The 25,807-nt window shown below is 47.4% G+C and overlaps 1 protein-coding gene across 2 annotated transcripts in view; it reads left to right on the top strand.

Moving 5' to 3' along the window:
* The first annotated feature begins 2,170 nt into the window (after positions 1-2,170).
* The window catches only part of LOC119179527 (fatty acid synthase-like), a 71,917-nt gene continuing 48,280 nt past the window's right edge, over positions 2,171-25,807 (top strand). Inside the window, exon 1 of one of the 2 annotated variants that reach the window (XM_075869228.1) lies at positions 2,171-2,191. The gene's annotated coding sequence lies outside the window, so the exon portion shown is untranslated. Of the gene's footprint in view, positions 2,192-19,559; positions 19,752-25,807 lie in introns of those variants that run through there. The other variant, XM_037430620.2, reaches the window with a different exon arrangement.

Here is a 25,807-nt window from a genome sequence, read left to right on the forward strand (position 1 = left end):
GTGACATTTTTTTAGAGGGGAGGGGGCCACTTTTTTTATCAGAAGTGGGGGCCAAACAGGCAAATGGTCATGTGCCGCTATGTATGCCAAGGTTAAGAAAAAAAAAAGAATCACCGCCGAAGCAATCCGTACATATTGTTTACCAGCGAAAACTGAAACGTGCGGCCCCGGTGTTTAGCAGCAGGTTCAACTCGACGCTGCACTGAAGCGGGTACTGAACCATTCTTGGTTACATGTTCGTGTTTCTCAAGTTTGGCTTGTGTTTAACTCAGTGTTTATTTCACACGCTGCACATTGTGCCTCGCATGATCACGTTCATGGAGGAGTGTAATGAGCCGTTAAATGCGTTTCGCATCGCGTTTATCACAGTGGTTGTTCTCGAACCACAGGTGATCACAGACGTTGCTGCCGAAGCCATAGTGCCGCGGGGAAAGTCCCGCCAAAAGCGGGCGTTCACCCCGGCGAACGCGCTCCCGCAAACATCACGTCGACGCTGTCGTGTCCGCGAATAAGCGTTTGACATCTCGAGCAAACTAGGCGGCTTGGTTTGCAGGATTCGCCCGGCACCGGCGCTTGCGTTTCCGTTCGCGATTTAGCGCGGCTAGGCAAGCTGCCGGATCCTCGGTAAGCTGTTGCTGCCTGCACTCGGCCACCACCCGGGCCTGTTTTAGGGGCGAACCTTGTTAAAGCGGCAGCCGTTCGTCCCTCGTCGTAGTACGTAACATGTCTTACGCTTTGACCTGCAAGGTGGGGCCGGTGAGATACTTCTCCCGTGCGTTGTTGAACAATAAAAAATTCGCAGCGCGCGCGTTAACTAAAAGCCGAATTCTCATGTCTCTTATTCCTAATTAACAGCCATTGGCATGTACATTGAGCACTATCTGACAAAAAAGGGTTTCTACGTTATACTCGCCGGGTGGTTTTAGAAAGGTTTAGCGAGCGTTGGGCTGCAGTGCCATGAATACAGTGAACTAGTATATACCATGAACTCGACGGGGTTAAAGGTGGGAAATAGACACGAAGCGCAAGCCGTAAGAAAGTGTGCGTGTGCCACCTCTCGTTTAGTCGTTGCAATGTCCGCTGGATAGCGGTGCTTCTATATGCGGAATATATCATGAAAAGAAATGACATGGTGGTACTTGGAGTGTTGACAAGATGGACGAACGGAAACACGGACAGATGCATGGGCGGACGCACGGATGGCTGTATGACGAATGGACGCATGTACGGGTGCTGGGGCGGATGCATGGACGAACGCAGGGACGGACGCATGGATAGACCTGCGGACACACAAACAGACGCACGCACGGACGGGCGGATGGACGCATGGACGGTCACACAGACGTACGTATGGACGTACGGAAGCAAGAACGATTGGACGGACGGAGGCTTCGCCCTACTCTCCATCATTAACCCCGTGAATATGCTGCCATTTTTTTTTTTTTTGTGCCTGGACTGAACCGTCGGCCCTGCGAATGCACTCCTCTGGTTACGCCACGGGGGAGCAACGATAATAATTGTTGGGGTTTACCGTCCCAAAACCACGATATGATTATGATGAGTGCCGTACGGAGGGTTCAGGAATTTTTCTTTTACCTGCACGTACACATTTAAAAGAACGATGCTCTAGCGTTCTCGCCTCTCTCTGTGACCGCCGTGGTCGGGATTCGATCCCGCGACTTTCAAGGCTGCTGTCGAGCCCCATAACCGCCGTGGTGAAATACACGGAGCAACCGGAACACTTTATACAGTCTTTCATGGTACGATATATAGGCTTTTCGCAGCTACCCCCAGAAGGCTGGGGTTGCTCTCAACACGCTTCTCTTACACTTAACACGCCCTCGCACATTGCACCACCACTGTCTAGTCCACGGAGTCTAGTTCTTTATCGACACTGGACGCCGCGTATACGGTGTCGATACGCGCCGACAAGATGGCGGTGACGTGGACGAAGATGCAGGGTTTAACGTCCTTCAGCGGACGCTGATGCGAGCCGACAGCGCCCGGCGTGACGGACGGTGATAGCGAAGCGCCGACGTTACGACCTTGAGTGCTTTTTTTCTCGGGCAGGAAAAAAAAGGCTTTCGCCGCGGAGACCCCTCTGCACTGGCATTAACTGCGGCCCGCCCCGCCACACTTGCTCTCGACCTGCTTTCACCGATCAACAACCGCCGATTCGTCCCTCATCCATGTAAGTCAAACGTGTGCGCCTTCGAGCATCGGTTAATCGTTCATCGGGCCAATCGCTAGAGAAATTTATTGCACGATGTATTGAAACGAACCGTGCAGATAACAACGGAGGGAGAGAGAGCATCACAGCACGGACTTTTCTCCATGATTTAATTCAATTCAGTTTCAATTTATTTACCAGAAAAAACAATCCTGAAAAAAAAAAACTTGCGAGAAGCTCTATTGCTCCTAGTATACAAACGAGGCGCACCAGAAACGTATTCTGAACACCCGATAAACACAAGAAAAGAACCAAGGCCACACCTGTGTTAAATTACCATCAGTAACTTAGCGCGAAGAATCGCTTATACCTTGCTAGATGTCGTTCCCAAGTTGTGAGCGAGAGGAGATGAACTGAATGTGCGTAGGTGACCTTCGTCGCGTGTTGAGTATAAATATTCTAGCACATAACGACCTTTGTTGAATGTCAGCGCTGCGTTTGTCTGCTGTGTGCGATCTACTTGTCTTCGTCGCTACACTTCCTTTAATACATTAAAACCAGGTGCAAAAGTGCGACACTTTGTATGAAGTGGCCATTTGTAACCGGGCGCGGGTACTAAAGGGACATAGTTATCGATAGTAGAGTTCTCTGAAAAACTTCATACGCCTAAATAATGATGTGTTAGTATAAAAGTGTTACACAACCGAACCTACAGCGTTACGAGAATTTCTACTATTTCAATGTTGCAGGCTGACATGAAAGCTGTCGCTGTTGTTACGTGCACCACTTTCACCACTAAAATTAATTAAATAAGTTACTAATTAAGGAGGAGAAACGGGAAAGGGGAGGCCGTTAACTGGTTTAGGAAGTGAGAGTGCAAAGAAAGAGATATAAGCACAACGTGTCACTAGTCAACCAGCCTATATAGCCTCTAGTGACAGCTAGCTGTTTTCAAACACTCAACCCCACCTTCCACCCCACCTCCCCACCTTCATCCGCAATTAATTTTCAGTCAATTCTAAAATGGCTGCTACCTACATTAGTCTGGGGTGAAGGCGAGCAAAAACGATCACGAATGATGGTCCCTGCAGATTGCTGCGACAACAGTTCGAAATTTGAAGTTTATTTGCAGTTTCGACAACACATAAGGCATGCATTGTCATTGTGCCGGAGCTAAAGGCGCGTTTACACACGTCTGACTAGGTTCCTTGCACCACGAGTACGGCAGACAGCAGGATATATCAACAGCAAGAAAGAAAGAAAAAAAAGAACAGCCGTATAGGATGTTCGGTAATTTCTGCTCGCTACCGCACTATCGACACAAAGAGCGCTGTCAGCTATTCGAATGTGACAGGAAACAACCTCTCCGCGGCGAGCCGGCTAATAATACATAACAGGAAATCAGTGTGTGAAAGCCGCTGTTCTCCGTGAGCTGCACGGCAGGGTTACTTTCTGGCGGAGTCCAGTTGACCACTGGAAGGGTAGCGTATAGTGTTCAAGTGGTGTTGCTCATTTTTTTTTTTGCTTGCCGTATTCCATATGGAGTGCTGAACTCTTTCAGACGCCACCTACGAAAAACTGTCTCTAAATGTGTCATATAGATAAAACGTTATCTGAAGGCACTCTCTCATTATCGTGCTCAGATTTGCGTGCGCGTTAAAGAACCCCAGGTGGTCGGAATTCCCGGAGCCCTCCACTACGGCGTCTCTCATAGTCGTATGGTGGTTTCGGGACGTTAAACCCCACATATCAATCAATCAAAACTCTCTCATTATTCCGTTAGGAGAAAAGTAATGTCCCCTTATGGTAAATAAGGTGTGCTATATTAAGTAATTCTGGTTAAGTTGCAATTAAAAATATATTTACACTAAAGTCATTGGTTCTCTGTTCTGGCATAAATAGAATGAGATCGCGCGCCAGAAATATAGCGTGAAGTCAGTTTTGGTTATGTTCATTTTGAGCAAAGAAAAATTGTACTTTCCACGTGGGTGCATGGAAAGCGGCACATGAGCAACTCGTCGAACGGGGATCGAAATGATCGTAGGCAACAGCTAGCACATGGCGAAATGGAGTGAAATGAAGACAGATGTCTTGCGGCAAGGGTAAAAGCTCCGTATATCTTCTTTGCCCCTATAGTTGATACAAACAGCGTAAACTAAAGCGGCGCACGCAATTCTGTTAGGAACTCAAATATATTACGAAGAATTATTGAAAAGAAATAAGAAAAATACCCCCCCCCCCCCCAGAAAGAACACTCGAGAAGAGGTTTATTGGTGCTTCTTTAGTGATTCTACGAATACGACACAGCGGGTCAGAGCGGAACACTCTATAGAAAGACGACCGCAACTGGAACTGCGCGAACAAAGAGCGAGCCTAGCTCCTGAGCGTCGGCGATGTTTCAGGCTGACCGGAGACGCGTCTCTTGCTTCACACAGGTGATGAAAACTAACAAACAAAGTATGCAGGTAATAATGTTCGTTGCTTTTATTGCTAAACTTATCTCTCATATCTTCCGTAAAATCTGTTGCATTTCTACAATGCGTTTCAGCTGTTGTCATCATTTCGTGTGTAGTGCCTTTTCTGTCCTTGTTTTGTCAGCCCTGCCATGGTTTTGACGTGGACACTCATTTTTGGGACATGCGATGTTATGATTGCGTCGTATGGTAAATTGATTCGATTGATTTTCAAGCGTCACCCCAGTTCACGTCTGCGATCACTTCTCTCGTTTCCCAAGGCTATCAAATGCTTTCGGCTTTCAAAGAGATACATAAGCTCGAAGACTAGCTGTAGCCATACAACGGCACTAAGGTTCGCGCAAAGATCAATGACACGTTCCTTTGGTTCGCCAAGAACAGCATCGGGTCTGAAAAGCTCGTTACATTCGCACAACAAGTCGGCCCAGCCTCGTACACCTGCGCAACTTACCCCTGTTGTCGTCTGAAATCGTTTCGGAGCATCTGCTCCGGGTCGCAACACAATGGCCAACTGCTGTTGCCGTTGTTGCCACGCGACGGCAAATGGGTTTCTTTCTTCGACACGGAAGTCTGTACGTCGGGTCTATACTTACGGTCTGAGACTGTTGAACTCCTACGGGCAATTTCGATGCGTTGTAGCAGCAAGCTTGTATACAAGCCGTACCTCTCCGACTGTAGCAAGCTTGTGGCAAGCCGTACCTCTCCGACTGGATGCTATAGCATCCAGTCGGAGAGGTACGGATATACTGTCTGTAGGGTCGAACAATTTGAACGATAAATAGTTACGTATATCAATTTTCAAAGCAAACTTTGCTCCGCCATTCAAATGACTTGTGTACAGAGCCGCATCGGTTCAAGTGCGAAGCTCAGGAAATGCTGATAATATACTTTTGTTTCGTATCAAAACATTTTTTTTTCGCATGGCACGCCTACTGACATGGACACTGAAGTGACGTCAGGTTTACAGTGTCAACATTCGTGACTTCACGGAGCGGTGTGGCTATTTCTGATGACGTCATGAAGGAAAACACACAGAACTGCCGCTTTTTCGTCGTTAAAACATTTAAAATGGCACCACTAGAGCCATGCTACAGAGTCGAAGGAACTCTGGTGGTATAGTGTCTACGGGAGCTGCAACGCACGGCACTTCAACCGGCATGGAAATAATGGCTAGGACACGGATTTGTCTAACCTTCATTCTTTCGGCTCCATTTGGCTCCGTGTGACCTTAATCCACTTTGCCGCAAGACGAAGTTCAGCAAAGGTTTAGCAGTTACGCTTTACACCTTGACATTTTTTAGGCTCACCGCTTCAAAGCGGAATCCGCAGTTCACGAGGGTTCGTTCTTTTGTTCGAAATGAAAACCAAAACACAGCAATGGACGACGCCACAAGTGCTCGCGAAGTCTCAAGCACGAACAATATACGCAAATTTCATACTACCGATTATTCGCGTGGTGGCTAAACGATCGCAGCGCCAGCGTACCCTCTCTAATTAATTTTGGAAAACTATGGCGTGGCAACGCCGGCGTGACGCGACGAAACGAACTCCGGCGAGCACGCGCACCGGCGCCTTGACTGTGGCATGTAGTCATGTTCTCACACGACACGCATCTCATGTTTATCATGTTTGCACCAGTCACATATCTTTGTCATCCATTGACGTCACGTACTATTAAGTTTGGCATATGTGAAGCTAGCGAAACAGCCGCGAGCGCATCACGAGTGTGGCATGTAGTCGTGTTGTTACATTACACGCATGTCGTGATTATCATGTTTGGATGTGCCATTTACCTATGTCGTCCGTTCGCGTGACGTAATACCGAATTTTGTATATGTGAAGCTAGCGAAACGGACACTAGCGCTTTATGAGCGTAACATGTAGTCATGTTGTTGCATGACACGCATCTCATGTTTATCATGTTTGCACCGATGTCATACTCTCGTCATGCATTCACGTCCCGTAATACCAAATGTCGTATAATTGAAGCTAGCGAAACGGTCACCAGCGCATCATGAGCGTGGCATGTAGTAATGTTGTTACATGACACGCATCTCATGATTATGGTGTTTGGACCAGTCAGATACCGTACCGTTATACCAAATTTGGTGTGCGTGACGCGAGCGAAATGGCCGAGAGCGCATCATGAGCGTGGCATGTAGTCATGTTGTTACATGGCACGCATGTCATGATTTTCATGTTAGGGTCTCTCGCTTGTGTTCGCCATGCAATCCTGCCATACCATACCTGTTCTGCAACATGGCATGTGAACGAAACCACCGCAAGAGCAGCATGACCATGAAATGTAAATCATGACATTCATGGCATACATATGATTTTCATGTTATGTCTAGTCAGATATGCTCGTCATAAAGTCACGTTATGCCATACCAAGTTTGGTATCAATACCATTTTCCAAACGGCCGGGAGAGCTAAAAGTCGTTGGCGGCTAGACAAGTAGATACGCTCTAAGTCGCCAAAGTTCGCCAAGAAATGCTTCGCATTTAACATAAGGGAGGGGGGAAGTTAACGGTTTAGAGTACTTCGTACTCTGATATGGGAGAGCCAAAAGCCGTCCCGCGGGCAAGCAGGAAACGCTCAATACGGGGGGGGGGGGGTTAAAAAAAAGGGGGTAACGATTTAGAGCACAGGGTACTCTACTATGGGAGAGCTTAAAGCCGTCCTCAGAATACGCTGCCGACTATAATTGCGTGTAAAACCGAAAATACCAAGGAATGCGAACGGTTTTCCTCCAATGCAATTAAAACAAACCGCAATGTTACTCCGGTGGAACTATTTACTGTTGTGGACACATGTCATGAGTAGAAGAGAATTTCTGAAGAACTTCTGATATCCAGAAAACGTGCCACTTATAGCACAAGTTCTTTAAGCGCAAATGTTAGCAGCTAACACTAAAATTAACAAATGCACGATTAGCGTAAGCCGAAATTTGTCATACCAGCCTATACGTATAAAAAATTCTTCGTCAGGGCTTGAGGGAAGGGTGAAAAAACCCAGAAGATTTTTTTAGGGGCGAAGCTCCTTAAGCGATGGGTCGTGCATCCGCGATGTAGTAGTAGTAGTAGTAGTAGTAGTAGTAGTAGTAGTAGTAGTAGTAGTAGTAGTAGTAGTAGTAGGTCCACCTCCACAGCCGCGCTAGAGGAGCGGCACGCGCGCACTCTTTTGAATTGAGGAGGAAATCCACGCATGTTAATCGTAAATCAAAAGATAGTTGTTTCTTATGAACTAACCTACAGATATCAGTATCGGTGACCTAATCTTTATTAAAATTAGCCTTGAATTTGATACTTACTAAAGAAAAAAAACTAGTATCTGAAGGACGCACTTTGAGCACTATTTGACCAGAAAGGCTTGCCACGATAAACTCGCTAAGCGTAACCTCTTTGGTTTTATCAAGGTTTAGCGAGGTTTCGGCCACAGTGTCATGAACTAGCGGTGGTGAAAGCTGGCGACCACACACGAAGCGCAAGCCACAAGAGAGTGCGCGCCTGCCCCTCTTCTACTGCAGGCGCCGGTCCTGCCATATACTCGCAGGCGCGCGCTGCGCTGCTTTGACGCATGCGCGTTTCAGAGCGTCCAGCGTCCCTCCGTCCCGAAAAGAGGCTGGCGCAGGGCTGCATATGGTAACGCATTGGCGCCAAATGCAGCATGTCGCATTTCACCCCGGTTGCCGTCGGGCCGCGCCGACGGACGCTGGTCGCGGCGGTTACGCTTGGCGTCAGACTATAGAGTGCTTGCGTTTTGCTAACGTAGCGTCGCTTTCAACGTTATGTTGGTGTATATTGGGCCCTTCATGATGCACTCGAGGCCGTTTCGCTAGCTCCACATATATCAAAATTGGTGTTACGTGACGTCAATGGATGACGAAGGTATATGACTGGTACAAACATGATAATCATCAGGTGCGTGTCATGTAAGAACATGACAACACACCACACTCCTCTATAGCGTGGTCGCGGTCGCCTCGTTAGCTCCACATATACTAAATTTGGGATCACGTGACGTGAATAGATGACGAAGATAAACGACACATCCAAACGTGGTAATCATGACACGGAAGTCGTGTACTGCATAATTTACCTCAAGCTAGTAACATTGTGGTGATTTGAAAGTGGCATATCAACCTTCCTTATTCTCGCTTCACATGTCACCGATTCCTACTGCACGTGGGGTCTGCCAAAATTTTCTAAACGCGAACGCAGTTGTGTTTGTGCGGCAAGATACGCGCCAGTTCTGGATGGCAGGGGGCTCTTAGCCCACACCGTAATTTTTGTCAGGAGGGCCTCCTCAAGTGCTCTCCTATAGTAGAGTACCAACTACTCAAAACCATTAAACACTTCTTCTAAACACACGCCCTCATGAATTGTGAGGCCCGTGTTTAGGCTCTCCCATAGTAGAGTATCAAGTACTCTATATCGTTAAAAAATTTTTTCGGTCTAAACATTACCGTATTGCTGAAACTGGGACAGCTTATTGCTCTTACAGAGTGCAGTTCATCGTATACACTCTGAAATTGTCGAAAATTTGTTTTAAACACGTTAAACAGAAACACTGTGTAGTTTGTATTGAAACGTTGCTGTCCTGCTATGTAACAGCCTAAAAAAGAAAAAAAGCAATCTCCGCCTACATACCTGCGGAGCTCCAGCGCTTCATCTGTAGAAGAGAGCCGTGGTATCTGAACTACTCTGAAAGCGTCAGTACTCGTTCTAGGCTAGGAGTTAAAGGTACGCCGTTACTACGTAAAAACTCCACGAGCAGTCAAGTTAGCATTGCTGACGTGTTTCCCCGGTGCGTTGAAGTTCCCGACATTAACGCGGTGACACAAACGTGTCGGCACAGGAAAGCCAGCTACCTGAATCACTTGAGAGGGGAATCAACGTCGCGAAAATGAGTATAGGCGCTATTGGATGGAGCATTTCTGCGAATTTTCTCTGTCGAGCCGATGTTCTGGCTCACGTTGTAAGCGATAATAGTCGTACTGAGAGTTCGTAGCGTTTCGCGATGGAACGAGGTAATACAGGCTTCAGTGCTTTGCTTCTCGTCCATCCGATTCAGATGGCGTGATCACGCTCTCAATAAAGCGCTCAGTGCAGACCACACGAAGGCTAGCAATGCCCAAACTTGTGTTAAAAGAAGTAACAAAGTCTAAAATACTCAGCAGAAATAGCCAAGAAGTAATCGAATTAATTAATTTAGTATCAGTTAAAGGGCAGCAGCATCTGATGGGCGAAGCAAGCTGACGTAGCTCGCTACAGACGATGCGTATCCCAACTGCCGGAACAAGCAAGAAGTCGAGAGCAGCGCAACGAAGAGTAGTGCACATGGCGCGCACCAAGTCTGTGAATCTAACGAGATTCTGCTCGATACCGCGGGAAACCTTATACATGCTTACCTCAGACATTGGCGTCGTCATTGGCACTTCGGTAAGCGGAGAAGCGGGATCTGTACGAACCAAGGGCGTAGCCAAAATAATTTTTTTTTGGGGGGGCGGGGGTTCAATCGCAGTTTATAAGTATGCTCGGGAGTGGGTTTTTTTCATGTGTGCATGCCCGTATATACACGCGAGTGAAATTTAAAATTTTCGGCTTTGTTACTGCTACGCACGACATTCAGTGATCACTTCCCCAGGTTTCGCAGTAGCGGAAATTTTACTCGTTTTTCCGTGAACGCGATTCGCGCTTGAAGAGGCTCCGTCGACGGATAACTGCCCTTTAATGGCAGAGCTGATGCATGACCTCATAAAACGTCCCGATTTCAACGGATAAAGCACTCATGGTTGCATACAGCTTTAGGAATCCGCGAAATTTCCTCATCAAAGGCGGGTGCACAATAGTCCGAGTTAGTGGGGGCGAACCTCAATGTGACGTCATGGGCCGGACGGCTGGCGGCTTCGCCTTCGAATGATTGCATGAGAGTTATGGCGAATTCCATTGAGAGAAGAGGAGTAGGCACGCCGTGCAGTGAGGAGGGGGGGGGGGGGCAGGAACAGGGTCAGTCGATCTGCCACTGGAATGCGGCGCGGTTTCCGAGAGCAGGCGAGAAGGTGACGAGTGGGGAGAAATGTACCACGTGACCAAAACATTTGAAGCCGTGGAGGAGGAATAAGCACACAAATCTTTCCGTGGATGGAGCTCCACTGGCACGAGCAACTCGCTGGCGTCATGAACCGGCACAGGCTCTCTTTTTGACCTCGTCTGCTTCATTCACTGGGCACGTGTGCCGATCTGTCAGGGAGGCAGAAAGATAGCGTCCTTCTTATGTCTGCGTGTTTCACTATCCACTTTCTCTCATCCATGTTAAACCCAAAGGAGGTTGAAAAAAAAAATTTGCTGGAGTGGAAGCTCCCGCAGGGCTTTGCCAGCAGTAGTGAAGCCAGCTTTTGCCCTCTAAAGATCTCGGAAGCATGCCATTTTCTGGTGGTGCCCACTTAGACATCGAGTAGCTTTGATTCATTACTCTAAAGGCTGCGTTAATTATAATTTAAAAGACAGTTGTTTCCGAAGAAATCGCCCAGAGAGACTAGTATCGGTTACCTAATATCTAATGAAATTCGTTTTTAATTCAAGGCTTGCTAAGGAAAACTAGTAACACGAGTACGCACATGGAGCAGTTTCTGACCCTAAAAGGTTGCCGCATTAAACTCGTTGGGCGTGCGAGGAAAACGCTACGCCAACAGCTCATCATGCCCCTAGTAAGATGGCTGCCGTAGCCGCCATCTTATACGGCTGGCATGGCTTCACTCGTGGGCAAGAATTTACACTCAAGCAATTTTTTTTTGTTAACTTCCTTCCTTAAACCTTTTCGGGCATGCGGGCTTCTAACTATGTATACTTGTGGTTTTGTTTATTGTTGTATTTGGGTTTTTGTTTTGAATAAAAGAGTGGACCGTCGTGAATTCGTGACCTGATTTGAACTGGGCAGCTTCAACGGTTAATGTGGTGAAGTGCAAGTGCTGAACATATGCTGTTTGTCGTTTTGTGACAAAGCAGCTCTAAGCCAACCGGAGCCGAAAGGACGAGCATTAGACAAATCCGTGTACTACCCATCATTCCCGTGCTCGCTGAAGCGCTGTGCGTTGCAGCGAGCGCCACTAGCGCCTGAGTTCCCTGTGGTGTATTTACAGAAAATTCTATGGGCAGCACAACAGCGATGGAGAAAAATGTCATGAGGAGGGTGAAAAGAACAAATGAACACGCTTACCCAAGTTGCAAATGCGAGCGTCGTATTATACGGTCGCCGTAGTATAATAGTAGTGCAAAGCTTCATTATATACATAAACCAGACAGGCTCGGACTCCAGTGCCCTGTAGGGAAATATAGAGGCTTAAGAGCGTACTATGTCCAGCAGGATGGCGGCCCCTGCAGGGCCCTGCTGGCACGATCCATCCGTTCAGCTGGATCAGTTGCCAGGGCTGTGCTAGACAGCAGCGCCTCCTATTCGTCCCATGTGCCATTGGTGTCGTCCTCTTCGGCGAGCTCTGAACACTCCCACTAGATGTGAAAGAGTCTTGGCATGGCTCCACACTATGGTCATATGTATCTACACGCCGTGGGGTAGATCAGGTGGAGAGTGTGCAGATAAGTGTTTGTCTGTAATGTTAGTGCAGTCGCCTCCGCAGCGCTGCGCTTGATATGTGGATGTGGATAGAGCTGCCTAATAAAGATAGTTGCGAAACAATGGTCCACGGGTGTCGTGTCCTCTTGAGTCTTGAGTGGCTCGGGGATTTGTAAAGCCTCAAGCCGCCTAGTGCGCCTGCAGGTTCCCAGCCGCGCCCTCGTGCCCCGGGGCCCGAGTCACATTCTGTACGTATCTTACTGCTGGGTCCGATCCTGTCCCAAGCAATATCCGGAGCGCCTGTGCTCCAATTTTTTCCTTTTAGATATTTTTTCTGCAAGCTTTTTTTGCGAATCCGTAATGATTGTTAATTCAGCGTTTCGCGTTGATCACTCTTTTATTGGGACTGCTATGGCGACTTCTTCTGCTTCTGTTGTGGAGGCTCGTTGTATTGAAGCGCAGGCTGTAATTCTTCCCTCTATGGTCTGTGACAACACACGCAGCTTTCTCTGCATCGGTCTGACAAGGCGCGGCGTCAGTGAATCTGGCCGTATTCATATTATCTTGTCATTTTGTCAATGCAACCACTCGGCAATACAGGCGCGCACAGACAGAGTGTAGCGTTACCCTTGCATGGTTTAGTCGAGGAAGGGGTATAAAAGGTAATTGAGGGTGAGGAGAAGAGATGTGAGGGCGCAGACGCGAGGATGGGAGAGAGTAAAGCATAGCACATTAGAGAGATAAATAGAACAAATAAAGAAGCAACTGGCGGTGCACCCGCGCTTTGTAGTGGCAAGCTTTGCGCGACATCCTGCGAACTTCCCGAATTAAAAGAAAATAATAATCTGCCTGCTCACATATACTTACCAAGCGTCTTCCCGCAGCAAACGTGGTGCTCCAAGAATTGTAAAATGATAATAATAATAATTTACTAATGCTACAAAAGTCCTCTTTTTTTTTTTCATCTCCCTTTTGAGCCCGTTGGGCGAGGTCGTTCGCAACGGTGACCATAGTCGGATTTTTTTTTTGTAGTGCTACCTAACTGTTTACCAAACAAACAAGTGTTTGTTTGTTTCTAGCATTCTATGCTGTTTCTAGCAGTCTAGCATTCTATGCAAGTACGCAAGAAATTGCCAGTTCTTTAGGGGAAATTTCGTTGTCGTTGAGCCGTGCTGCCGTTTCCCGCGCCGGACCTTGAAACTTCACCACGGTCGCCAAGATACGCGATCTTACATAAAAAAGGTCTCTTGTCTGTAACACGCAACTCAAGGGCATACCTTGTTGGTCGTCTTGATAAAAATACGCAGTCGATCAGCTTTATATTTGCATAATGACCTTCTTTTCACGACGGTCGCCTACACTAAACACCGTGCCTAAAAGAAGTCACAGGTTGGGTTCTCATATAATGTACGTGCGTAATTCGACATAAAGCAGCGTTCTATGTTCGAAACGTGTCGTTCAGTTCGATGTGATCATATCTCAAGCAACACTGACAGCTACTCTGATCGAGACAGCCCAAGCGATATAGCATTCCAATCCTGCACTGCATTGCGTGCATTGCATATATGCTTCTCGCCGTTGCCTGGTAGAGGAGCACAACTTGGGCCTCCTTTCTCACACAGACTCCGCCTAGAAAAATCCTAACAGGGCCAGTCCGGTGTGAGACCTTGCCCTCAAACGATAACAAGTACACGGCCCGGAAGACGCGTTGTCTGCACTCGCGATGGAGAATCCGTCATTTCTCTCGTTGTTTAAAGCGTAAGTGAAGCAGGTCATGCCAAAACAGGTGAACAACGCAACGAAAATTTTTATTTAGGAGGTTTGTGGAATTAGGGTTTCAGCCATACTTTAGGCATGTCCATGTGGGCGTTTGTTTGTGAGCCTGCATACATACTTAAGCAAAACTGTTTTTTCTTCTTTTTTTTAGGGGGGGAGGGGGGTTGAACCTTTTTTCGGCTATACACCTCTGCTGAGCACACTTCCATAACAATGCAAGCGGCTCCAGTGTGACGGTATAAACACATCACATGTCTGTGGTGCTAATATTATGACCTGACTGAGGGTTGTCACCTGCTGGTCTCTAAATCCACAGTATTGCCGTATTCGACATTTTTGTAGCATTTTGGCGGCAGTCTGAGAGGATTCGGAAGTTTGTCTTCAATATCGCATGCAGTAAAAAAAAAAGACAGACAAAAAAGGCGAAGCTTTTCCTAAGCAGCGCCTTATATATATATATATATATATATATATATATATATATATATATATATATATATATATATATATATATATATACGTAGGTGCCGATTTGCAATGTTGGCACTATTTTGAAATCAGACAGCATGTGCTGCAACCAATACTAAGTGCGACTGTACGTACTCGGGTGCGTAGGCTCTCTGCCGTCGCCTCACAACTATTCGTAAACCTAACTGTTGCCTCGTTCATTTTTAGTGGACCAGCGGCGGGTATAGTGGGAATCACTCGTTATCTGAGGCGCATGTTCGTTTATTATTACCATAGCTTTTCTGGTTTGATTCTCAAGAAACGATTCTGCTGACAAGGAAAAAAAAAAACATCACTGTAGTCTATCAGCCCATAGAATCTCCTAAAACTAACTATAGAGGGCGTAACTCTGCCGTTGCGGTTGTTTCAGCGATCATGGAAATGATGGGTGTAGTACAAGAATTTTCCTACAGTCTTGGGGGTGGCGAATCGCAATTGTGTCTCCATTTATTGCTGTGTTTCGGTTTTGTTTCGAAGAAAAAGAAAGAACCCTTTTGAACTTCGTGACCCGATTTGAAGCGGTAAGCCTGAAATGTTGAAGTAGTGAAGCGAAACAGCTGAACATTTTCCGACTGTCGTTTCGTGACAAAGCTGCTTCAAGCCGCGCGAAGCAAGATGAACGTAAAGTACGAATACTATAGGCAAATTCGTGTACTACCCATAATTCCCATTCTCGCTGAAGTACCATGCGGTGCTGCTCCCATAGTCACTAACGCCAGAGTTTCCGCTAGCGTACACACAGGAAACTGTATGCATCAGCCAACAAGGTTTTTCCAGCCAAGCGAATATGCGTGTAATGCAGCACCGAAAGCTCGGAACTGTTTGGCTGTGCCAAAGCTGCAATTTTCCACTGTGTGCACGGCGGCTGCCAAACGAACCCGTCTTCGATTAGCGTGCAAGGTTTCATACCTTTCACACACCACTGATCTGTTTATAAGACACGGCGTTGACCAGGGAAAGTAACTATAATCTATGTCGCCAGAATAAATCCAGTTAATAGAAAAAATTGTGCTGTATAAACACTAGCAGGACTACAAATTACCTTGGTAACGTACACTGTACTCAAGTGTAAAGGCAAATCAAAATAAAACAAGGGCCGCGCTAATTACTATAAACAAATAATTCAGTTCATGCTAACAGCATTGCTGAATAGGATAGTAAAGGGCAGCTTTTGAACATTATGGAAACCTCATTTAAATAACTGCAGAGGCTGTTTACCGCAATATCCTACCATGAACTTGATGATGATGATGATGATGATGATGATGATGATGATGATTCCACAGACATGGCTCGTACCCACTCAGGGAGATCGGCCAAGAATCGATGACTTAATTAATTAAGATTTTTTTTTCAATATCGAAACCACCCACCAGAAAAAAGAAAGAAAAAAGAAAAGACACCCTAGGCAGAATGAAAGGAGTGCAATAGTTGCTTGCCTTGAAAACATCGTCGTCTATTTTTTTTTTCGTCGTCTCGAAGGAAATAATTTTGAAAGCTTTTTTTTTTATACTGTCTATGCAATCATGCTTCTTTCTCGCACCAAAGCTAGCCACATGATGCAGTATATTACGTGTGCATATTTTTGCTGGAGTTCGTAACCCTCGTTTACGCTTACATACGTGTGGCATGACCGGGACACCCTCAGGCTGTTTGATCAGCTTTTATTCTTCTGCTCTCCTTCAAAAATATTGTTGTAAATAAATAAATAAATAAATAAATAAATAAATGTTTCTGGAAGAAACAAAAAGGTCGTTTTTTTCAATACTACAGCAGCAACAGCAACAAAATACATTTCGAAATGGGAAGCTTGACTTACGCCGATACGTTACAAAGGACGACACGGGAAATGTATACACTGCGCCGACATCCTTCCGGCAAGGTGGTCAGTATAGGCAGTTGTGCGTGACACAACATTAACGTAAACCCGCAGGTAGTGAAACCAATGATATTATAAGGGACGTTGACTGTACTGCTTTAGGTATATATTGTTTTAATTGATGTCGATGTGAACAAAGGGAAGTTCGAGCCGCCAGTGGAGGCCTGCTACTCGGTCAATCCCCTGCATTGGGTATGAGCCATGAGACGAGAAGAACAACAACAACAACAAAAAAAAGGGATTGAGCTAGCGATTGGTTGTGAAATAGACGCGCCTTCAGAATTGCATTCCTTTTGAGGGCAACGAAATGGCCGACTGGCTTGCTCGTAAAATAAGCATCCGAGCACTGGCCGCAACCCTCGAGGAACCACCGATACATCAACGCGTCGTCCTCAAAAACTAAAGAGGAGAACGAAAAAGATACATCCGGGGCTGTGTTCCAATACTCACCGTAGACGGCTGAATAGACAGCTAAATGGACGGCGGCCATCTTAAGTCCCATTCCAATTCTCACGTAGCCAGCAAAGTAGACAGCTCCGAGAAGACCGCATCGTACACAAATACGATGCAGGCTACTTTGCTGTCTAAACAAGATGGCGGCTCAACGAATCGCTCAGATAGATCAAATCTCGCCAGAATGGCCGTCTGCACACAAGCAGACGCTTTCCGAGACGCTCAATGTGAGTAAAGTTTATTTGTTTTTGATTTCAACACGAAACAAGCCGGAAATTACAACTGTTACGTTTGTTTCCTTTAGCTTTTTCTTCTCGACGTGAGGTGGCGCATCGTAGCGTAAAAGCTGTCTAAAAGTGTTACAATTCTCGGACAGCATGGGCTCGGTGCGGTCTTCTAAGCAGTCTGCGTAGACTGTCTACGTGCCGTGTAAGAATTGGAACACAGCCCAGATCTTACCGGAGAACAGGTGCCAGATTGGCGTCGAGGACAGACCAACGCGCACCCACACTTACAAAGAAACCACCACACAAGTCCCACAATATACGCACGAAGCGGTCCGTGGCGAACGGCCAACTCTCGCCAACAGTACGTGGCAATGCGAATAACGGCACCAAAACGTGAATTCTCCCCTTTTGGGGACAACATCTCGAGCGAGGTTGTGGCAGACCTGCCTTTCTAGCAGGGATCGGAAAAGCCAGCCGGCTTTGCTCGGCCAGGCCCAGCGTGCCGCAAAGGCCAGTGCAGTCCTGGACTGAGGACCCCACCCACTTGCTCAGAAACCTTTTATGAAATAAAAAGAAATCACCCTCTCTCTCTCTCTCTCTGTCAAAAGGCAATCTGTGTGCTTCAAGCTGAGAGTACAAGAAGTGCCAGCTTTTGGAGCTTTCGTATTTTGCCGTTTTACGTGTCACAATTCATTCTACCTCTGGGAACCACAATATATCATAAATAGCCCTTAGTACGTTTTGACCACCTTTTCAGAGCTTGTAAACGTATCCAATTTCAGCAGTAGTATCAAATGTCTTGCTTTGTAATTTGACCTGTTTATATATTTCGCCACAAAATTTCCTGCAGCCCTAATTGTTTTGATGACACATTCATAGAACAGCTAAAAACATCGAGGTACCACAGACAACATGAATAACGCCGTGACTCACTGGCGAAAAGCAGTCTCTTGGACAACAACCACGGCAGGAAGCTCGTGTAAAGGTTTATATTACTGTCGTTTATTTGTTGTGTCTCCGTTGCATCGAGGTGGATGTAACGTACGTAGCATTGCATGCGTCGCTTATAGGAAAGCGTATGAAACGGGAGAATACACAGCTGCCGAGTAGCCAGTCAAAGGACAAAAAGAAACTGCCGTCTGCAAACAGCGCTGTAGCAGACGACGCATTCTATCAATGGAGGGAAAAAGAAACGCAATCTCTTTCGTTGGACGTTGTTACATATGCCCAGTCCGTGCCGTGTCAGAGGCATGTTCTCACGTACGATATCTACCCGCGATCACGCCATTCTGAACCTATCACTTGTTTTTTCCAGTTCATTTGTTCTATTTTTTCCGCCGGTAAGTGACCCACTCAACGAAATAGGACTGGAAAGCTAAAAAAAAAAAAAATTCCGTTGCCCGACGTTCTATCACGGAGTTCGCGTCGGTCAAGCGCAGCTGCAGGGCTCGACTATGTGATTGCAGTTATCTCTCGAGCGAATCCCATCCCAAGCCGCAGCTGTATTAGTTTTTTTCCGACTGTGCGTGGGATAACTTATCGCACGCGAAAACCCCTTAGCGCCAGAGAGCAGCGGACGAAGAGACAGAAGAGAGCACGCAGAGAAAGAAGAATAAAATCCTGACACCACCAATGCGTTTGCAGACTGCGGAGAATTCCAGACTTGCAAGCCGCAAACTAAATGAAAAAATCCGAAAATACAACATTCTCATCGTTTGCGACAGCAGCGTTGTCAATTGTGGCGCGGGTGTTTGGCGCGTTAGTGCTGCGTTGTGTGACGCACGGGTGAACGGCGCACCAACTCCAAATGAAAACCCACCTACACGTGACGTCACTCACTGACGTTTCCGGCAGCTCCCATGACGTGCACGAAGCATCTCGGGAAGCCCGGCAACCAAGGCCAGGGGCGCTGAAAAGAGGAGAAAAAAAAAAAAAGTGGTCGCAACGGGTGCGATGAAAAGGGGGTTGTTGAACGCCGGTTTCTTATTTTCTGAAATTTTCAACTCTCGCGAAAAACATACTACAGTAACGAGCTGACCCACTGTCACGGTTTTAAGCCGTTCACTCGCGTTACAGTTGATTAGATAAAGAAAAATGTCGCAGCCCGAACCGGCTCAGAGAAGCTCATCTGTGGAGGCCGCCATATTACCTTCGCCGCCGGCAGGCAAACGACCACAGACGCGACGTCACGTGATCAGCGACGTAACTTCTCGGGCGAGCGCGGACCGTGTACCCGATTGGCTGCTCTCACGTGGTCCCATATCACCCGACGCTTTTTCGGCGTGCGGCTCCCTCCCGCACTCTTTCCCCTTAACAAAACCCCCTCGCTCCTCGCCTCATCCGCGGAACCCCTGCTGCCCCTCCTCGCTGGGCTAGTCTGTACCCCCTCCGCTGCGTCTGTATTTCAGCCGGCGGCTGCCAAGTCAAGTCTTCATTCATTCAATCGCTGCTTCTCGGTGCTAGTGAGCCCGCTGGCCGGTCGCCCCCTCCAGGAATACACAGCGACTACAAGAAAAGAAAAGCACGCTACACTCAACCATTTTAACAAGCAGCGGTCACCGATACAAGAAGCTCAACGATCGAGAAGCAGCAACCCCGCAATTGCTACCCCGGCTTCGCTTCACGCATTTATGAGGAACACCAGTAGCCGGCGACGTTAGACTTTCCGAAACAGCGACAGAAACGCTCAGGTAAGCGCAGGTTCGAGTGTTATACCGTGCAGCTGACACCGGGATGCCGTGGGCTTTCTCTTTCTACGGATACCAACCGCGTGTCTTGAGAAAACGCGACGCGAAACAAGGCGTTGGTGTTAGTTGTGTGCAGTGCGCGACGTGGCCCCCTTCAATTTGGAATGGCGGGGGGAACTGTTCTGACAGGGGCCTGCAGATTCGGAAGAGTCGGGTCGCCAGCGTTCCCTTCTTCTTTTTCGTTCGTGACCTAGACCGTCAGCGGTCCGCTAACCTCCGGTGCTGTGGTGTGCCCCTCTAGAGGAAGTTTTGCTTCATCCTCGCGGTCAGCAGCGGCATCCTGCGCGTTGCTGCACAGCCATGCATGTCCACCGACATGGGTGATTTCGATTTCGGCGTTTGCCTTTAGCCCATTCCAAGGACGCGGCTGGTCTGCAGAGCCGCTCCTTCGCTATGCGCAGTGCTGTATATTGTGCTGCGAAGGGTTTCCTTTATCGATGTGCCGGCGCTTCACTAAAAACCTCGCCCCGAGCGCGCCGCTTAGCAACGCATTGCGGTAGTTCCGGCGTGGGTGCCTGCAAAACTGGAGGCTATTGTCATCGCCGTGTCATACGCCGTTTGTGCCGGTTTTTGGCGTGATTTTGTGACAGTACGCGATAAAGTGCATGCATTTATTCCACGCGTAACAGTGCGGTGATATCTGGAAGTAAGGACAGTGTCGGCGAAAAAGTTCGAGCAGACGATCATAATTTGTGAATGGATGATCGTCTTTCGTTAGTAGGCGATCAGTATTTCTGAGCAGACGATCGTCTTGCGGTACCATACGATCATAACTTCTGAACAGATTATCGTCTAGCGTTAGCACGCGATCCGAATTTGCGAACAGACGACCATCTTTCGTTTACAGGTGATCAGAATGGGTGAACAGACGACCGTCTTTCCTTAGCAGACGATCAGACTTTGTGAACAGACCATCAGCAGCAGACGACGTTCGTTTGGAGACACTTTTTTTAGGAACAGCTGTAGATCTTCTGCCTCTTTTCCAATCGTTTGCGTCTTAACCATGGGTCTTAACCGTGTCGTCGCGTGTTAACCAGTGCATTAACTCTATGAGATCACGTTCGCGATTTAAACAGAACTGCGCGAGCATACCATATCGTAGTAAGAGCCAGAGTAATTAAGGAAGTGATTGGTTTTGGTCGATCGTAGTTTCCTACATCAAACGAAAGTCCTGCGGTGTAAGCTTGTCTAGGTTTCGTTCTATGATAACGCATGCATTGTTGCATGAAGTACATTAGCTCACGCTCGGTCTAGCCGCTGCCTCAGCTTTCTACGCATTCCACCTTTTCTGATGAAGCTGAAGCGTACCACTTTCTCGAGAAATCCAGTGCATGTAGCAGACGACGCTGAACTCGCATGCGGCGCTTTGCAACCTGCATGCACTAAAGATGATGCCGCTTTCATTGACACGTGTTTGGTAGTCGGCGCAGCTGTCGAGTCTATTCTGCACGTAAAATGTCATCTTTCCTAGAACTTTGTGGGGATCATTGTTACGACGTACTTCTGTTGATTCGAAAGAGAATCCTTTTTGTTTTATGCAGTTAAATGCCTTTCAAGCGCAGCAAAGGTCGCGTTGGGAAGAAACGTCGTCTGCTGCGTTGCCTGGGACGTTTTTGCATCGTGCACTTCCCGTTATTATGCGCCCCCCGTAACGCGACATACAACCTTTTGCGAAGAGATAAAGCATTGCAAGAGCGATAAAAAAAAAAAATAAGCGAAACACGCGATTCGCGCCCTCTCCCCAACTCGCCGCTGCCAAAAAAAAAAAATTAGTCGTCTGTTACTTCGCGCGATCAGCCTGCCGATCACGTCATGTCACGTGTTCGAAACCGGTGCTCCTGATTGGGCAACGGCTCTTTGAACGAGTCGCACGTCGGTAGGCCCATGGCAACGTCAAAGCGAGGCTGAATGTGCGACGTGTATCTCTGAAGCAAATGTGGAAGTAAAAGAAAAAGTTAAAAACTGCCGGCGTTCGCGGCATTGTGGCGCTGTGTCGTCTGCTGGTGCTCCTAGCGGCCGCTCGCGTTTCATCCTTTCCTGTGAGGACCTTCAAGATAGTGGCCGTGCTGTAGGCCAAAGTTGTAGCCCTTCTGCTGGCGCGTCGTCTGCTATTCGCGGCGGTGGGTGCTAGCGTGCAATTTTGTTTTTTTTTTTCTTTCTCAAAAGCCTTTCGAGTACGGCACGATTAAAATGAGCTGGAAAGCAGTCTTGAGAGAGGGTCAACGAGAAAGAAAACCTTCCGGAGTGTGCGTTTTGGAGCTCCTTTTTCCTACAGCGCGAAGTTAGCAGATATTTCCTGGTGGTGAACATATTCGAGCGCGGTCTAAAACGGCGCCTCTGTGCCAACATGTAGTAGACGACACACACCATATTTCGTCCCAGGTCTATATTCTTGTGTTCCAGTTAGCGTTTTTTTTTTTTCTCCGTACGAGCACGTAACCTTTCGCTTAGCAAAAGCTGATTCGCCACGTTATAAGTTTAGCTGTTAGCGAATGCAGTGGTTGTGTGAACACTAAGCAAGTGTTGAAGATCATGCTTACTGGCATCAGGTACCGATGTACTCAGCTCAAAAGGTGGTGTGCCGCACGCTTACGAAGCAGACGAATTCGGTCCTCGCGTAGTAGAACACACACTACCGCGCGCGCTGATGACACACATGCCCGTAATATACATTTCCCCGGGTGTAAGCTCTTGTGCTCCAGTTTGAGTTTTCTTCCCGCACAAGCTAGTATAGTCTTTTTTTTCTCTGAACAAAAGTAAATTACAAGATGTATGTATCCGTGCTTTAACGAATATTGACTGGTCCTCGAATACACAAGTGATGTCAGTAAGCAAGCGCGGAAGGTCATTCGTTGCTCAAAAGACGCTGTGCTGGACTACGAGCGCGCACAAAGCAGACGATATTTTTTTCACGTAGCAGACGACCGTGCGAGCAGACGACGCTTAAAAAAGGAAACCGGGTCAGTCGCGTGTTCACCAAGCTTTTTTTTTTCTTTTCCCAGGGTCAGCTGAGTGAATGCGGCCGCTTGTCCGCAACATTCGTAGTCCTGGAGTTCGCGTATACACAAACCCTTCTCTCCCGTGCGCCATTAAAAAAAACAAAACAAAGGAGTAATTGTTCGAGAAAGCAATCATGGTCTCGGAATCAACGCTCTGCCAAGCTAATCTAGCTGCTCATTTCTTTTGTTTTTATGCGGTACATAAAAGGACGCTTGATGTGACTGGGTGTGTTTATGTCGTCCGGTTTATATTACGCTGTTGTTAGACCTTTCTCTTTATACTCCCCCCCCCCCCTCTCTATCTAGGAAGGCCTTTTAGCTTGGCCGTATGTCAGCAACCTTTTATAATTCAGTAATTCATTGCGTCATAAGATTGTAATTAAGGCGCCTGGCTGTTACACTTAGTGTTACGTTCCCGAGACTGTCACGTCGTTAATGACCGTCCCTGGTACCGTAAACGTGGGGTGAAAGCGCAGTTCGGGGAATTGTGAATACAGGCGCTGGTTTAGCATTTATCCGGAAAGCGTCGTTGTTTGTACGATTGAGGTGGTTCGTTGTCTCGCCGCGACGTTCTGGACATAGGATTCACTTTTCTTATTTTCACGGCATACGACTTTAGGTGTTCTCGGCAGCTGCTTCTTTTGTTTCCGGGATTTCAGCTTGTGCATAATGAAGACTCGGGAAGATTAATCGTCTGCTCCAACGAGAGCAGAAGTCTATAAAAGCAGACGGCAGTAACCCGGCCTTCACGCCTTTTGGTTAGCATTACTCCCTATAGTTCTGGGAAGTTATAGCTAATAGCGAAAAAGCTGTGACGACTAAGAAAAATGCGTTTCGTCTTAACGTGTACTTCGCTCTGAAGAACTTACGTGGTGGAAAAACAGCTGGCGGCTGGTTAAATTCTCGTTCTATTACGGGTCTTCCTGCATGCTCCGTCCACGTGCTCAGCGCCAGCAGTTTCGTGTGACGTAAGCCGTTCTTTGTGGCCCCTCGCGACGGAACAAAAGCGAGGAAATTAGTCGTTTTCCCGTCTTGTTTATTTTTTTTTTCTCGTGCGGAGGTCCCCTACGTCAGCGCTACCGAGTAGAGCGTCCGCACGTTGTTGGCATGTTCACGAAATTCCGCGTGCGTTTTGTACGACCCGAAATTATCATTGTCCCCAGGGTAGTAGTTCCGTGCAGTTATTCTTTTTATTCGTCAAGCTGCTACACACGACCGTACTGAAGCAGCAGACAGTTTTCGTCTGGTATATAAATAAGCATGTACTGTAGCAAATGGCAGACACTTTTCGTCTGCTGTATGCAACCTTCTTTGTCGTCTGCAACCGTCTGCGGGCGTTTTGTTGCAGACGAAAAAAAAAGAAACCTGCTCTATGGCTACTAATCCCGTATTTTGATGCTGCTCGAAGGTACTCGGCGAGAGTTCGCTTGCACCTTGAGTGTACTGTACGAGGGACGGACACTGTCGTTCTTAACGAAAGGGAACACGTGATCGCGCGGCCTGCGCTCTGCGGCGGCTTCCTTCAGGACCGTCACCAACCGACAGCAAAAGAAGATACGTTGGCTTTTGGCGTCACCTATTGGCAAACAAAACGAGTTATGGCCGCTGGACAAGCCCTGCAAGATACTGAAGGTAGTCCTTGCAGAGAGCAAGTCATGCGATCGCGTGTTCCCTTTCATAAAGAACGACATTGTACACTCGCGCGTGCTTTATTCCTTGTCTTTCTTTTGAACAAAAAAGTGTGGCGGTTTGGGCTAGATGATGTCATATGACGATAGTTGTAGCGCGAGAACGGAACGACGACAAAGGGGCAAGGAAGTAGACGAAGTTTGCGACTTTTCAACAAAGTCGCGAACTCCCCCACGGGCCATGTGTAAAACCAAGGCGAACCAGAAACACTTATAACGGATGATTATAGAAAGACATCATCGCTTCGAAATAAAAATTAAGAGGGAAAGAGAATGCAACTTTATTGAAAAATAAATGAGAAATTCCGCTCGAGTGCGCAAGAACCGCGGGGAATGCCCAGTTGAGTTATTTCTTTCTCGCCGCAAAAAGTACCCCAGAGATCGAAATAGCGCACGAGTCGATGCTTAAAATAAGGGGGAAGATGTCAGATAGACCGGCGGCAGTTCAGGGCCGATCACATGTGCCGTGTAATTAGCCTCTCTCGCATGTTATAGCCTCCGGCCGTGGTGTGATGCGTGTGTTTCGACGTCTCACGCGTTGGCTGTGACGTCAGAGCTTGGGGTAGTTCGATTCGAAGCGGCGGCTCCACCAGCGTCACCTCGGGGAAAAAACAAGAAGTTAAACGTGAGAGAAGTTCCAACGTTTTCGCCTATCGCTGTCAGCGTCAAAGCCCTTCTCACGGTGACTGAAAGAAACATGTTTCAACACTATACCATGAGCGCGACTTGAAACGCTTGTCGGCCGTCGCCAGACTGGATGTGTTTTCCAGTACGGGCAAAACTCCAACGAGGAAAGATTTTTGTCGTCGCTTCAGGCGCTGGCGCTCTGTCGCGTGTGTTCTTTCTTGCCACTTCTTTCACAAACAAAATTAGAATCTATATGTAAATACGGTAAAAGGGGACGCAGGCTGTACTGCACTGGGTGTGAAAGCATATCACCAAAAAGTTATCGCGTCGTCTGCTTCGTGCGCGAGATGTCGTCTGCTCGTGTTCGACTCGGATAATGTTGACACCTCTAAAAACAAAAACAAAAAGTTGCAGTTCATGGTCGTTTCGGTTGACGCGTTTGAGCGTGGGTTTGCAAACACCGGGCGTTGTTGCTTAATGCGCGCGAATATGCGTTCACGCACGTTTTTCGTATTACGTTAAAATTTGCAAAATGTGCACAGGTTTACCTTAGCGACGTCTGTCGCAAATATTTCTTCGCCTGTATCCTGTCGGTTGCAGACGGATCTCCAAGCGCATGATGTCTATTTACAGACCGCTAGGGTGCGTGAGGTCAGACGTCACATTCTTTATAGCAAAAAAAAAA

The sequence above is a fragment of the Rhipicephalus microplus genome, chromosome 7, assembly GCF_043290135.1.
Source record: "Rhipicephalus microplus isolate Deutch F79 chromosome 7, USDA_Rmic, whole genome shotgun sequence".
Classification (NCBI taxonomy): domain Eukaryota; kingdom Metazoa; phylum Arthropoda; class Arachnida; order Ixodida; family Ixodidae; genus Rhipicephalus; species Rhipicephalus microplus.